Raw genomic sequence first — 16,668 nt, 5'->3', positions numbered from 1 at the left:
TGTGGAGAGGGTTCTCTCTGGAGGATCGAGACCCCTCACTCTTTCCTCGGAGGCCACCCCTGCTTCCTCACAACTGAGTTTGTCTTTCATCATCCAGTCCACCCAGGGACAGCCTGTGTCCGATAAGCCCCAGACGGTTCCCCTTGAGGAATATGAGACCCCCCCCCCCGAGAAAGTCCCTCGCAAATGCCAATGCAAGAGGAAACACATGGATTCCCCTGAGTCACTCACTTAGGATACCGACTTGAAGGAAGGGGAAGGTTCCCCCAGATCACCCCCCGAAGACTCCTTCGGAGACGTAATGGAAATTCTTAGCTGGGGGGAGGGCTGGTCTGCCCAAAAACCTTCCTCGGACGAGTCGGTATTTCTGTATGCGTTCCCAGGCCCATCTACCTCTTGGGTGCCCCCCCCCCCCGGCTGACCCTCTGGACCTCATCACCAGAGCTTGGAAGGAACTGGACACTGTAGAGCCAATGCCCAAACGACCAGACAAAGTATTGAGCCGTCCTGCTGATAAGCCCACTTGGAGTAAGGGTTCCCCAGTTGATGCCATGGTGGTGGCGGCAGCCACCAAAAGGAACTGGCCCAGGAAAGTTCCTCTGTCCATCCTGCGGACAAGGAGTTTAGGGTGATGGATCATCTTGGAAAGTGGACGTTTGATTCAGCTACCTTTGCTATAAGGGTGCTGAATTACATGGCCCACGTAATTAGACTTAAGCGTGACCTTGTGAAAGAGTACACACAGTCTAGTCCATTTTGGCCGAGGATAAACGGACATTCTTGGCTCATATGGCCACTCTGTCAAGTCTGTTTCAAATACGTTCATGCGTCTACTCTCTCATGCCACTGAGGGAGCCGCTAAGGCAGCCAGGTCCGGTATTGCCATGAGCTGTCATGCCTGGCTCTGGCTTTGCAATTTTTCGTAACCCTGCAAGGGGTCCTTCGCTAATGCCCCTTTTGACGGTTCAACCCTGTTTGGGAAGATCGAGATATGCTAGTCCAGAGCGAGAACGATGGGAAAACAATCAGCAGTCGGGATCCGCTTCTCCAATCCTCAAAGGTTCTTCTCCAGGAACCAGTGAAGGCAGAAGAAGTTGTGGTTCCGGCAGTCTCAGCAGTCCCGGAATGCTCCGGACTCCTCCTCCCCTAGAGGCAGAGGGGGACAAGGTGGACACCGGCCCAGAGGCAGAGGGCGACCGAAGAATTTCAGGTCACGGGAACCCTTTTCAGACCGACCCACGCAGCAGCCCTGAGGTGTTGCCCGACTGCTCCTCTCTGGAGGCAGTCGGGGGGGGGGGCGTTTTTCGAGGCACCTAGCCCAGTGGGAGTCCATCACATCAGATCGCTGAGTGCTTCGAATAATATCCAGAGGCTATTCTATTTCCTTCACAAACAGTCCCCTATCCACAAGGCGCCTCCCAGACGTCCCACCCGCTCAAAGGGAGGCGGCAGCATTGGAAATAAAAAAGCTGCTAGAAAGAGCAATCCAGCTAGTGCTCCCAGATCAGTCCGGATCAAGCATCTATTCCAGGTTGGTGCCAAAAAAGACGGGGGACTTGAGGCCAATCCTCGACCTGTCCACAATGAAGCTGTCCATTGCCAAGGAGAAGTTCTGGATAGTCACTTTACAATCCATCCTGCCGTTCTTGCAGGAGGAAGACTGGATGTGCTCGATAGATCTCAAGGGTGCGTACTACCATATCCTGATGGACAGGCGATCCAGGAGGTTCATCTGCTTTCGGCTAGGAGCCACTACCAGTTCAAGGTCCTACCCTTCAGTCTCACCACAGCACCCAGGGTGTTTACCAAGGTCATGGCAGTTGTAGCGGCTCACCTGAGGCTTCAGGGCATTCAGGTCTTCTTGTATCTGGACGACTGTTTTCTCACTGCCCCCACCAGGCATTAACTTGTGCTAGCCAGAAACTTCTTTCTTCAGTTGTCTAATTGACTGGGTATCACAATAAACCTCGAGGTCTTCTCTTCAACCTGTTCAAATCTCATAGGGGCAAGAATAGATTCTCTTCAGGCCAGGATATTTTTGACCTCAGACAGACTTTGCAGCCTGGCCCTTCATGTCTTAGCGCTTCTTCAGACTCCTGCACCTCCAGCAGAGTTAGTTCTGAGAGCCCTAGGGTCCATGGCAGCAGCTGTAAATCTGGTTCCTTGTGCACGTCTGCATATGAGAGTGTTTCAGTGGACATTACGAGTTCAGTGGTTGCTGCTTTCAGTCTCTAGACTTTCCGATTGCTCTAAGCAAAGTGTGTAGAACTTCTCTCATGTGGTGGCTTCAATCCCAGGATCTGCGAGAAGGACGCCCCATTGTTATGCCTCCGCCCCAAGCCACGGTGACCACGGACGCCTCATGCTTGGGGGGGGGGCATTGCTTGGGCAGGACTGTCCAAGGCACGTGGACCCCAGGCGAGACTGTTCTGCATATCAATGTTCTAGAGGTGAGAGCAGTCCTTTTTAGCATTGCAGGCCCTTCATACCTCTCTTCCTCTGGGAATTATTGCAATCCAGTCAGACAATATGTCAGTGGTCTGGTACATCAACAAACGGGGGAACCAGGTCCTTTCCACTTTGTCGAGAGGCCATGTGAGTGTGGGAATGGGCAATTTCCACCAACTTTTCTGATAGCAATGCACATCCTGGGTCAGTCTGGCAGGCAAATTGAGCAGGACTATCCTTTCGCCTTATGAGTAGTCTCTGAACCTTTATTTAGCGGAACAGATTTTCCTCAGGTGGGGTCAGCTTTGCTGCAATCTCTTCACGTCACCGTCCAACACAAAGTGCAGTGAGTTTTTCGCTCTGAAGTCCCTAGAGACGCTCTTGTCCATGCTTGGCCACCTGGTCTTATTTATGCATATCCCCTGCTTCCTTTCATGACAAAATTCTTACAGATAGCTCATCGCTTGGGGAGCAGGGTTATCCTCATAGCCCCTTTCTGGCCTCGTCAAGTTTGGTTCTCTTGCCTACAGTCTCAACTTCTAGCTCTGACCTGGATTTTGATCCCATTCCAGACCTGGATTTTGATCCCATTCCAGATCTCATTTGTCATCCCTCAGGAACTCCTCCTCCAAATCTGGACAGCCTCAAGCTCACAGCTTAGTTGCTCCAGTTCCATTAGTTGCCAGGACTCCCAGTATCTCTCCCCAGTTTAATCCATTCTGGTAGCGGCACACAACTCCTCTACCAGAAAAGTGTACAGTAGTAAATGGAAGCATTTTTCCATTTGGGCTTCTCAGAGAAATCTGGATCCTTTTACCGCTTCAGTTCCAGCGGTGTTAGATTTTTTGTCTCATATTTTTCAACAAGGAGCCAGCTCTTCCACAGTGAAAGTCCAGCTGGCGGCTAGATCTCATTTTCACGTAGGGGAAAATTTAGGTTCTCTAGCTGCTGCCAGAATTTGCAAGACCTTTATCAAAGGTACTTTTCTTCTTCTGAGACCTCCTATCAAAAATCTTCCCCTCCGTGGGATTTGACATTGGTTCTTCAGGCCTTAGTTGTGCCTCCGTTCAAACCCGCAGCATCAGTTGACTTGAAAATTCTTGTTGTGGAAGACAGCCTTCCTGGTAGCTATCACTTCAGCCAGGAGAGTGTTGAAGTTTCCTTAGTTGTGCCTCCGTTCAAACCCGCAGCATCCGTTGACTTGAAAATTCTTGTTGTGGAAGACAGCCTTCCTGGTAGCTATCACTTCAGCCAGGAGAGTGTTGAAGTTTCAAGCGCTATGTATGAAACCCCCGTACCTAATTTTTCATAAGGATAGGGTGTCTCTCAGGACTAACCTGTAGTTTCTTCCTAAAGTTGCTTCGGAGTCCAACATTAATCAGTCTATTAATTTGCCTGTATTTTTCCCTAATTTTCAAAATAAAGGGGAATACAATGTTCACAGGCAGTTATACTTTTACTTACATAGGTCCAAACCTTTCCGTAAATCTTATCAGCTTTTTGTTTCCTTTGCTAAACCCTTTTCAGGGAAACCAGTTTCGAAGGTGACTCTGTCTAAATGGATTTCGCTTTGTATTTTACAAGCATATAAATAACTTGGATTACCAGAACCAGTAGGGGTTCATACTCATTCTACCCGTTCGATGGCTACTTCTGCTGCATTCTGGTCTAAAGTTTCCATGGATGATTGTTCATCAGATACCTGGGCTTCCTCTCACACTTTTATTACTCATTATAAGCTGGATATGGTGTCTAGAGGAAGGGCTTCCTTTGGCTCTGCAGTGCTCCGGAATATCCTTCCTTAAGGGCCTCCCAAGATTTCGGGTAGCTGGGGACTCTGTCCCGCAGGTTGATCAAATGAAGTTAACTACTTCAGATAAAGAAGTGATGTACTCACCATAACGTTCCATCTGAGTAGTTATACTTCATTTGTCAGCAGCTTTCCCTCCCTCCTTCCCCCTGACCTTGGTGGTTTATTTCTCTGTTTGGGCTCAATGTCCTGAGTTTGACAAGCCTAATGTGTGTGTTTGGGTCAGGTTTTTGGTATCTTAGGTTGTTGTGTGTCACACAATAGGTGGTAAACCCAGTCTGAGGATTGGAAGGAATTTGCAGTGCAGTATGGGTAAGGGGGAGGAACTTGGAGCTTGGATTTTTAGCTTGGTAAGCTCCTTGTTCGGATCCGTATCGGATCCAGAACCCATAGGTTGCCGACAAATGACTACTCAGATGGAATGTTATGGTGAGTACATAACTTCTTTTTATGGGTTTCCTGGATCATAGAGGGGCACCTATAATTTGTAAGGAAGTTTTATGGGACTTTGCCTGTGGTGATTTGAAAAGCTCGCGTGCATTGTCCTGCTGGACCAGTCTTGAGGTATATTTATTTTTGATGTAAATCGAGACACCTTCCTGCCTGTGTAGTCACTGGTCTAAATATGTGAAAGGCAGTATGGCCTTGCACTGCTGGTGTGCTGTCCATGGCTTTAAACCATGTCTCTGTGACCATTCAGATGTTGGCATTCTCTTGGGTGAGGAGAACATGTAGTGGGTGGAGCTTTTTGAGCAGTAACACCTTTGGATTTTTTTGGTTTTGATTTGCTGTGTCAGAAGTATTTGTTGAACATTACCTAAAAAAGGCACAATGGGGGAGTACATTGCTTTTAACTAATATTCGAAAGCTTAGAGGGGAGAGGTGCAGACCATCCCTGGCAAAGCAGTGTGGTCTGTTGACCAGTTTCCTGTCATAATGTTGAACGCACATAGTTGCATTTGTAGTTTGAACTGTGTCTGTGAAATCCAACCTGCTAAAAGATCAGACTACCGAAATAAAACTGAACAGCGACATTTCTGACCACTCCACACCAAAAAACAAGTGCTAACATGGGTCTAAAAGGGGGCATGATTATGTGGTTCAAAATGTCGGTGTTCGAGTTTTGCAGTAGTCAGAGTTTGGCGTTCGCGGAAGTGGTTCGATGTTGGGACGCTCAACATTTTGATAGTAAACTCTGTTGACCATCTCCTTCCTTGCTGACAAATATCGCAGCCTATAGAATGACACCAGAAACTAGCCAATTATTGAAGTCAGTCATCTTCTGTTCATAGTGTCCTCATCCTTGGAGGAGGTAAAATACTGCTCAGTGCTAGCCTTATACCGGCCTGCGATACATATACCAAGAGCTCAATGATGTCTCTCTTAATATAGTCTAGGGAGGCATGTCTCAGATCATTTATACCCACATGGACTATGACTGAGTCATACTAGTACTTGTGGATGTTAAGGTGTCTATCTCGCCTTCGTTCTTGCTGGTTGGGATCTGAGCCGATTCTCTGCTCCGACTCTGCCATCTTCAATAGCTCAAGAGCTGTTTACTGGCTCAAGGCTACCCCTTATCCCATAATGCCTAGTGATAGCTACTCAGATCTTGTTTGCCACTTCAGCTGCGAGGTGTCGTTTTTTGCGAGGTGTTGTTTTTCTGGCTCAGGCTTGTCTAGAGTTTTTTGTGTAACGTTTTCACTAGAATTTAACTTTTCTAGTATTTTATTATTAGCGATAGTTTTGTTTCCATGATAGATAATTGTTTAGCTTATAGTATCCCTCTTCTTTGTAGAACTCGTTTAACTTAGTGAGCCCCCCCCACCTCTTCTTGTCAGGTTAGCCGTTTAAATTGGAGGCTTTCCTATTATTTTTTAAAAAAAAAAAAAAAAAAAAAGGAAACCTTTAGCTATAGTCTTCTAGTAAGTGTGTTGTTTGTAGACTGTATATTGCTTCTTGTTATTGTTGTTATAATTGGTTTTCTTTCTACTGTTAACAATGTCAAAGGAATCCAAGGTTTCTGGGTTCAAGAAGTGTGACTCATGCTGTCAGAAAATGTCTGACAGATGGGCACACTTCTTGCGTCTATTGTTTAGGTGGTTTGCACCTGCAGGACAGTTGTTCTATTTGCCATGCCTTTGGTCCAAGTGTCCTGCAGGAGCGTAAGAATAAGCTGTTTCTTAGGGGTCTTTTAAACCCCAGGATTCACCAGCCAAGAGCTCACAGCCTATGAAATCTCCTAAATCCACTAAGCCGTCGACTCCAAGTTCGGAGCCGTCTTTGGTTCAGGATTTACCTTCTACGTCGGTTCCGGCTGGCACCGACAAGACAGTCTCCCCATTGGCTCCATCAGAGACTTCGGAGCCATTGCTGAGCCACAAGAGGCTGAGGTCCCCTTCACTAGAGTCAGTGCATTCGGCTCCTCTGTCTCCTTTACTTCAGAGCAAGCATAGTCACCGATCCTCCCATTCCTCTCGATCCCCTAGACTGTCAGATCATGATGTGGAGAGAGTGGTCAGTAGGTTGCTAAAGTCGCAGGCACTAGCTAAATTGTTAATAAAAAAACAAGCCAGCTCCGAGAATTCTTAAGCCTTTTAATGGACCGAGCAAATGAAACAACAATGAATAAAACCATAGACAACAGTAAAAAGTGTTATTAACTAAGCGCTTTCACCCGTAATTACAGTCGGGCATTATCAGAGTAACAAAACCTGTCTAAAATCTCCGCTTTTAAACTAGCTCAAAATCACCCGCCCCCAAATTAGAACTAATACATAAATGTATGCTAGTATGTAAAAATGCATCTGTAAAAATATGTACGTCAATCTGTTGTTAAACACTAAAAAAGTTATTGTTGACCACTAAGGTAGTTTAAAAATGTGTCCCTTTGCAATGTTGAATTGAAAATAAAAATAAACAGTTGGCAACATTCACAAACAGGGAATTCATTAATTGTTGTCCAGCCCTCCTCAACAGGTATTGGCTCCATCCATTTCTCTCGATGTTCCTCCTCCAACTCCAATGAGTTCAGAGCCTGAGTTTGTTGGGGTTCGAGTAGTGGAACCATTGGCTCCGATAACTCTATCTCCTTCTGTTCCGACGTCTGCTCCGATTCCCTTGGTGGTACCTTCCATCGAGGGATCTGAGCGCCGGAGCTCCCTCGTCAGCTCCGAGGGGGTGAGTGGCATCGGACCCTTGTCCGACCCCGTTCTCCCTGTCAGAGCTTCGGCGCAGGTGAGCTCAGCTCCTACATCAGCCTCGGAGCCGTCTCCCTCGGTGTGGAGAAAGATTCCTATTTCTTCGGAACCGGAGCTTTCTCTGCATCGTGGCAAGGATGCCTTTTATGTCATGCGGAGTGTGCTGAGTCAGCTCCACTATCAGCCCCACCGGCTCCCTGTGGTTCCTGTGCCAACCTCTGCTCCTCCTCCAGACCCTAAGCATAGGGAACCGATGCTCCAGGACACCCCATTGGGTGCTTCCTCCTCTTCTGAGGCCTCTCCTGATCACTCAGAAGAGCCCCCTCGGAAGAAAAAGTGCAAGAGGAAGCAGACTCCCCCGAGTCTGTCATTTCTGATACAGACTTAGATGATTCGGAAGGGTCCCCGAGATCCCCCTCTGAAGATGTTTCCTTCTCGGACATCCTAGAAATGCTTAAGCAGAGGGGGAACTGGAATCCCCTAGTCCCTTCTGAGGATGAGTCTGTATTTCTGGATGCCTTCGGTTCCTGACCTTCCATCTCCTGGTTGTCTCCGCCTTTCAATCCACTTATGACAGTGGTGGCTCGAAAGGCTTGGTCAGCTCCGGACATAGTGGAACCATCTCTGAGTAGACCTAGTAAATTCATTACAGCACCCCAGGATAAGCAGTTCCTTTCAAAAGGTGTCCCTGTTGATGCTATGGTGGTAGCAGCAGCCACCAGAAAAGAGTTAGCGGAGACCTCTTCATCTGTCCATCCTCCTAACAAGGAGTCTAGGACGATGGGCAGATATGGGAAGTGAATGTTCGCGTCAGCGACCTTCTCTATGAGGTCACTGAACTACCTTTGTCATTTTACCCGACTTCAAAGGGATCTCCAAGATCCAACAGCTGAGGAAGCACAAGCCAAGGTAGCTGCCCAGCTAGCGACGCTTAATTCTGTTGTTTACTCGCCCCATCGGCTGCATAGGAACTGAGCCTCATGGAGGAGTTAAGCCGCTGGTACCGGGGTGGCCCTTAGGAGGCATGCGTGGATGCGGCTGTGTAACTTTGCGGAACCCTTTCGAGCGTCCTTCACCAAGACTCCTTTTGATGGTTCCTTTCTTTTTGGACCACAGGTGAAAGACACTTTGACTAGGTGTGAGCAAGAAGGCAAGACTCTCTCTGCCGTGGGAGTCCGTTTTTCAGCTCCCTCTAGACCTTACTCCAAGGATCAGAAGAGTGGGAAGATGTGATTCCATAAATCTCAGGGAGCCTTGTCTGACACGCGTAGTGATTTTTTTTTTTTTTTCCTCCAGAGGCAGAGCGGGAAACAATAATAATAGACGCCGCCCTTGTGGCAGAGGGGGTCCGCAGAACCAGGGCAACAGAGAACCCTTCTCTGATAAGCCCTTCCAGCATCCCTGAAGGGTTGCCCGGCTGCTCAACTCTGGAAGCAGTCGGGGGAAGACTTTTGCTGTACCCAAAAGCCTGGCAAAAACACAAGACAGATGGGTACAGTCAGTTATATCCGGAGGTTACAAAATTCCCTTCCATCAACCCCCTTTACAGTCAAGTAAGACCCTTCCAGGTGTTCCACCCAATCTGAAAGAGCAAGCAGTAATAGAAGTTTCAAAATTGCTAGAAAAAAGAGCCATCCAGGAAGTCCCGGCAGACCAGCACGGATCCGGAACTTACTCAAGGTTTGTTTTAGTACCAAAAAAGACAGGGACTGGAGACCGATTCTGGATCTCAGCAGACTAAACAGGTCTGTGCAAAGAACAAAGTTATGCTACAGTCCATTCTACCCTTTCTGGTTCAGGACAATTGGATGTGCTCGATAGATCTTCAGGACGCATACTACCATATAAAGATGGACAGGCGCTCCAGGAGATATCTTTGCTTCTGGCTGGGGGCCAGTCATTATCAGTTCAGGGCTCTGCCCTTTGGTCTCACCAGAGTGTTCAACAAATGCATGGCAGTGGTCACGGCTCACCTGAGGCGTCAAGGATTCCAGATGTTTCCGTATCTAGACGACTGGCTCCTTACTGCTACCACCAGGCATCAACTCATACAAGCACGGGACTACACAATCACAATCTGATCCCAGCTAGGCATTACAATAAATTTTGAAAAATCTGCCTTGTTGCCCTGTCAATCTATCACTTACATAGGAGCAGACTTAGACACAAGGGATATGTTTGCAAGGCTACCACTAGAAAGGGTGTCCGCAATCCGTCAGCAGGTACAGGTTCTGATGCAGAGCAAAAGGATCCAAGTCGGGTATGTCCTTCAAAATCTTGGTTTCCATGGCAGTAGCTGTTCTCCTAATCCCACTGGCGCGCTTTCATATGAGAATTCTTCAGTGGCTTCTGTTTACTTAGTGGTCTTTCCGAGAGCTACCCATGACTTACATGATCATGATCACGGATGCATGCAAAAGACATCTTTCTTGGTGGATGGTCTCCCCACTAGTTACTCAGGGCAGACCGTTCATACAACCTCCTCTGGTAGCCACCGTGACGACAAACGCCTCCCTGATAGGGTGGGGGGGGCATTATCTGGGCAGGGCAGTTAAAGGCACGTGGCAACCTAACGAGTACCATCTGTACATAAATGTCCTGGAAATGAGAGCCGTGCTCCTGACGTTGCAAGCCCTTCAAGACTCTCTTCCTTCTGGGACCATTGCTATTCAAACGGACAACATGTCAGTGGTGTGGTACATCAACAAGCAGGGTGGAACCTGGTCCTACCGCCTGTGTCGAGAAGCACTCAGACTTTGGCACTGGGCGATTTCCTTCCAACGTTTTCTGATTGCGACATACATCCCTGGTAGATCCAACGTCATAGCGAACAGGCTCAGCAGAGCTATTCTCATGCCTCATGAGTGGTCTCTGAATCAGGAAGTTTCGAATCTTGTTTTCTGCAAATGGGGACAGCCTTTCTGCGATCTTTGCCACCCCCTTCAACAGCAAATGTAGCAACTACTTCTCCCTTCTTCCACTTCGGGTCACATACCCAGAGATGCTCTAGTCCATGAGTGGCCCCAGGGACTTCTTTATACCTTTCCTCCTTTCCACCTGATACCCAGACTTATACAGACAGCAATATTGTTGGGTTGCAAAGTGATCCTCGTTGCTCTCTACTGGCCTCGACAGATATGGTTCCCGTTCTGCACTGATACTTTCTCTATCAACCCTGGACTCTGGACCCAATTCCAGACCTCCTGGTTCATCAATCAGGCAGGTTGCATCAATCCCTCAAAACTCTCCAGCTCACAGCTTGGTTGCTCCACTTCCAACCTTAGCCAGGCTTCCCAGCATTTCCCCAGCAGTCCAACATTATCGGCTCCTCTCCCAAGTCTACAACGAGGAAAACTTATGCTAGCAAATGGAAACATTTTTATTGTTGGGCAAAGGCTAGGAATGTGGATCCCTTTTCAGTCCCAGTTCAAGACCTCCTGGAATTCCTAGCACATCTGTTTCACTCCAGGTCCGCTTCTTACAATCAGGGTACAAATGGCAGCCATTTCTAACTTTCATGTTGGGTTTTCGAACTCTAACATTATGTCTCATAAGCTCTGGAAAGCTTTTTTGAGAGGGACAACTCTTCTTAGGCCTCCAGTGAGAGATTCCCCCTCCTCCTTGGGACGTTAATTTAGTCCTAACCGCCTTAATTCTGCCCCAGCATCCTGTTCTATCAAGTTTCTATCTTGGAAGACGCTCTTTTTTTGTAGCTATTACTTCAGCCAGACACGTCTCTGAACTTCGGACGCTATGTGTTCGTCCTCCATACTTGGTTTTTCATAAGGACAGGGTTGCTCTGAGGACTAATCCTTCGTTTCTCCATAAAGTCTGCTCAGAAAATAATTTAAACCAATCTATAGATTTTCCTGTGTTTTTTTTCCCTAATCATACCAATGAGACGGAGTACAAACTACACCAATTGGACGTTCATAGGCAATTGCGTTTCTGCCTGCACAGAACTAAAGAAGTAAGTATGTCAGACCAACTATTCCTTTCTTATGCCTTGGGCAAACGAGGTCTCCCAGTTTCCAAGGTAACCTTGTCCAGATGGTTGTCGCACACTATTTCTTTCATTTATCAGTTAAGGAATTACCTATTAAACCGAAAGGTCATGCTACTAGGGCCTTTGTCACCTCCTGCAGACTTCCAGTCTAGGTTGGCCATGGATTCCATCTGTGCAGCTGCCACGTGGGCAAACCCTCATACCTTTATTTCTCTTCTCATTACAAGTTGGATACGGTCTCCAGGAGCAGAGCTGACTTTGGTTCCACTGTTCTGAAGAGTCTGTTCCACTGAGCCACCCAGGATTTTAGGTGCTAGGGGCGCTGTCCCAACCAGCAAGAATGAAGGCGAGATAGACAACTTAACATAAAGAAGTTATGTACCTACCATAAAGTTCCATGTTAGTTGTCTTCATCTCGCCTTCCTTCTTGTGTCCCACCCTCCATCCCCCTGTCCTAGTGGATAGAGAGGAGTTTTTTTCTGTTTCACTGGCTGTGTGTTCTCTTGTTTCCTCTATTGACTTAGAGAGTATGGCATGTATAGTCAACTGATTGCTTGACTGGTTTATTATGTTATGTCTGGAGTTAGCTATCGCTAGGCATTATGGGATAAGGGGTAGCCTATGTTATGTCTGGAGTTTGCTGTCATAGGTTCATAGGTTTATACTAGGCTATCTGCCCTAAGGCATTTATAAGCCTAGCCCAAAGTTTTGTGGCTTACGCCACCCCTTATATGAAAAAATACTGTACCCATTAGTTTGTTGTGCCTGTGTCCAGCAGTGACACAGAGATGATTCCCGGGGTAAACCTACGATCTCCCATCCACAGGTCAAGATTTCTCCTGAACAGAGCCAGCGAGGTGCTCTGCCTCACATGGACCGGGATTTTATTCCACAGCATAGGGAGTCTCTGAGTGATGAATCTATCCCTCCAGCACGTCCTATTTATATCTGTGCTAAGGTTTAAGTCGCTCGCTAGGCATTATGGGATAAGGGGTAGCCTCAAGCCAGTAAACAGCTCTCGAGCTATTGAAGATGGCCGAGTCGGAGCCGAGGATCGGCTCCGATCCCAACTGGCAAGAAGGAAGGCGAGATGAAGACAACTAAGATGGAACGTTACGGTAGGTACATAACTTCTTTTTCGGTGACTTGAGTGCATGCGTAATGTGGCAGGTCTTGGAACTTAAGAACCTAAACATGACTTTCTCCTTACTCAGCCAGGTAGAGGGTCTCTCACAATGGAGTCTCCAATGACCAGAATATTGGATTGTTGTGTGACCCTGATGATTTACAGGTGAAGTATTTAGGGAGATATTCAGAAATTAGGTTAGGTTAGACAGCAGGACAAGTAGTACTTACTAAAAAGAAAGAATTAGCTTTGTCAAGAATGATGAAAAGAGGGGATTTTCCTGAATGGCTACTGCCTGGGTTCTGCTAGTGCTGGTTTTGTCACAGCTTTATGCTGCTGGGATGCAATGCTTCTTTGCTTCTTCTCTCACCAGAAGCAAAGCACTAGCACCAATCCCAAACAGGCCACAGGCTCTTTGGTGATCAGCAGTCTTATGCCAGATGATGCTTGTTGTAGCCTTTTTCTGGTAGCTTTGAAAAGCAATCACACCAGTCAGGAAGGTCCAACACAGGCACTTACTGCCCAATCAGAAGGAGTTGTGAATCAATGCACTCTACTCCTCTCACCAGGAGTAAAATATAAGCACAAATTCCAAGCTGGCACCTGGTTTCTGGTGATTAGCAGTCTCCAGGAAGTCATGTCCCTGTTCTCCTTTTGTCACCAGGAGCAAAATGAAAAGATTAATCCCAAGATGACTACTGAGTAGCAGATGTTGGCTCTCCAGTAATTGGTGGTTTTGGAGTAGATGTTACAGATTTTAAATGTAAGATGGAAACTGGATTAATATCCTTATAGGTGCAGTAAAACAGTCAGATAAGAATGAGGAGGTAACTTGAGCTTTAGCCAAGCGGAGAGTCACTAATTTTAAAAGAGCAAGATAGATTGAAGGGATGGGCTCTTTGTATTCTGGCTCTATGGAATACGGTAGAATGGCCATTGATTTCACAAAATGATCATTTTCTGCTTACTCACAATAGCCAGTGAAAGAAGAGAGGGAAGAAAATATGTGGCCACATTTTACATAAAGGGCAGGTAAGTAGAAAGACAGTTGGGGGGTTTAGGAGACACATCTGTGGTCTCTTTCCTAGTTTAAATATGTAATTAAAAGCAGAGTACAAGTAAAACACATTGTAAGGAAAATAAACCACAGTATACAAAACAGAAGAAGGCAATGAAGCAGAATAAATACAGGAAAGCAAAAACAAAAAAAAGTTATGTACTCACTATGACGTTCCATCTGAGTAGGTAACTTCATTTGTCAGCAACCTGTGGGTTATGGATCGGATACGTATCCGAGCTGGCAGCATACCAAGCTAAAGATCCGAGCTCCAAGCTCCACCCCCTTGCCTATACTACCCTGCAACCTCCTTCCAATCCTCAGATCGCGTTTTCACCTGCACAAACAACAAAATAAACTAACAACCTGAGAAAACCTGAGAGACAAAACAAAACTCGAGCATCCAAACCTCGAGTTCAGCTAAATAACTATTATGGTTAGGGGGAAGGAGGGAGGGACAGTTGCTAACAAATGAAGTTACCTACTCAGATGGAACGTTATGGTGAGTACATAACTTCATCATCTGAAGTAGTTAACTTCATTTGATCAGCAACCTGTGGGACAGAGTCCCCAGCTACCCGAAATCTTGGGAGGCCCTCAAGGAAGAATATTCCGGAGCACTGCAGAGCCAAAAGCAGCCCTTCCTGTAGACACCAAATCTTGCTTATAATGAGAAATAAAGGTGTGGGAGGACGCCCAGGTAGCCGCTGAACAAATGTCATCCAGGGAAACTCTCTAGACCAGAATGCAGCAGACGTTGCTATAGAACGCGTAGAATAAGCATCAACTCCCATTGGTTCTGGCAAGCCAGATTCTCTATATGCTAAGAGGATACAACTCGAAATCCATCTGGCAAGAGTCACTTTAGAAATCGGTTTCCCTAGAAAAGATTTTGCAAAGGAGACGAAAAGTTGGTCAGATTTATGAAAGACAGCTGTCCTGTGTAAATAGAAATGTAACTGTCTGTGAACATCCCAGTAAATGAAGTTTATACTCCTCTTTTGTTCTGGTAATTTGGGGAAAAAAATGGCAAATTAATGGATTGATTAATGTCCGTCTCGGAAGCAACTTTAGGAAGAAAAGAGGGATTAGTCCTGAGAGATACCTTGTCCTTGTGAAATACAAGGTATGGAGGTTTGATAGAAGGAGCCTGAAGCTCCGACACTCTCCTGGCTGAGGTAATGGTTACCAAAAAGGGCGTCTTCCATGACAAGAACTTCAGATCAACGGAAGCTGCGGGTTCAAATGGAGGTGAGACTAACACCTGAAGAACCAAGGTCTGGTCCCACGGTGGAGATAAATTTCTAATAGGAGGTCTCAAAAGAAAGGTACCTTTTAGAAAGGCCTACAAAATTCTGGTAGCAGCGAGAGAACCAAAGTTGTCCCCAATATGGAAATGGGAAATAGCAGCCAGCTGAACCTTTACAGTGGATGAACTGGCCCCCTGCTGAAAAATGAGACAAGAATTCTAGAACCGCTGGAAAAGGGAGCGGTAAAAGGATCCAAGTTCTTATGTGAAGCCCAAATGGAAAAACGTTTCCATTTACTATTGTAAATCTTCTTGGTAGAGGGTTTATGTGCCGCCACCAGAATGGACATGACTAGGGAAGAGATACCGGGAGTCCTGGCAACTAAGGGAACTGGATCAGCCAAGCTGAGAGCTTGAGCTCGTCCAGGTTCAGAGGGGCCATTCCCGAGGGGTGAGGGATCAGATCCAGAATGGGATCCAAGATCCAGAGAGGAGTTACGAGATGAGACCGTAGGCAGGGGAACCAGACTTGACGAGGCCAGAATGGGGCTATGAGGATTATCTTGCTCCCGAACCAACGAGCTTTCTGCAAAGAATTTTCTCATCAGCGGAAGTTTTGGATACGCATAAAGAAGACTGGGTGGCCAAACATGGACTAGAGTGTCTCTGGGGGTTTCCCCTAAAGGAGGAATTAGTGCAAACAACTCGCTGCACTTCACGTTGGAAGGTGATGTGAAGAGATCGCAGCAAGGCTGACCCCACTTGAGGAAGATCTGTTCTGCTATGGAAGAATTCAGAGACCACTCGTAAGGGGAGAGGATAGTTCTGCTCAGTTTGTCCGCTAGAATGTTGGACCGACACGGAATGTGCATCGCTAACAGGAAGCAGTTGGTGGAGATCGCCCATTCACAAACTCTCATGGCTTCTCGGCAAAGAGGGTAAGACGTGGTTCCCCCCTGTTTGTTCATATACCAGACCAGCGACATATTGTCTGACTGGATTGCAATAGTCCCCGGAGGAAGGAAGGCATGAAGGGCCTGCAATGCTAAAAGGACCGCCGTCATCTCCAGTGCATTTTATATGCAGAACGGTCTCTGTCTGAGTCCATGTGCCTTGGACAGTCCTGCCCGCACAATGACCCCTCCCCCTAGGTGGAAGGCGTCCGTGGTCACTGTGGCCTGGGGTAGGGGCATAACAAAAGGTCGTCCTTCCCGAAGGGCTCTGGATTGGAGCTACCACATGAGGGAGTTCCTGCAAACCCTGCTGGGGGGAATCGGCAAGTCTAGCGGATGGTGTAGAATAGCCACTGGACTTGCAAAGTCCACTGTGAAACCTTCATGTGCAGATGAGCATAAGGGATCAAATTAATCGCTGCTGCCATGGACCCCAAAGCTCTCAGGACTAACTCTGCTGGGGGAGCAGGAGACTGAAGAAGAGCTAGTACATGTAGAGTCATCCTGTGAAGTCTGTCTGGCATTAAGAAAGCTTTGACCTGAAGGGAATGTATCCTGACCCCTATAAAGTCTATAACCTGAACAGGTTGGAGGAATGACGACTTGACATTTTATAGTGATCCCCAACTGGGATGATAAATGGAGGAAGAAGTCCCTGGCTAGAGAAAGTAGATGCCTGGTGGGGGCAGTGAGGAGCCAGTCGTTTAGGTACAGTGGTTCCCCCCCTGAAGACCTGTATGCCCTGGAGCCTCAGGTGGGCTGCTACAACTGCCATGACCTAGGTGAACACCCTGGGGGCTGTGGTGAGACCGAAGGGTA

The 16,668-nt window shown here is 47.1% G+C and overlaps 1 protein-coding gene across 2 annotated transcripts in view; it reads left to right on the top strand.

The window, feature by feature from the left end:
• The window catches only part of ENPP4 (ectonucleotide pyrophosphatase/phosphodiesterase 4), a 455,810-nt gene that overhangs the window by 45,393 nt on the left and 393,749 nt on the right, over positions 1-16,668 (top strand). The gene's annotated exons all lie outside the window — the stretch shown is intronic.

This window comes from Protopterus annectens, chromosome 2.part1, assembly GCF_019279795.1.
Source record: "Protopterus annectens isolate FY-2018-M chromosome 2.part1, PAN1.0, whole genome shotgun sequence".
Lineage (NCBI taxonomy): Eukaryota > Metazoa > Chordata > Ceratodontiformes > Protopteridae > Protopterus > Protopterus annectens.
Note: the sequence above shows the minus strand (reverse complement) of the source record. Positions and strands in the feature narration are given on the sequence as shown.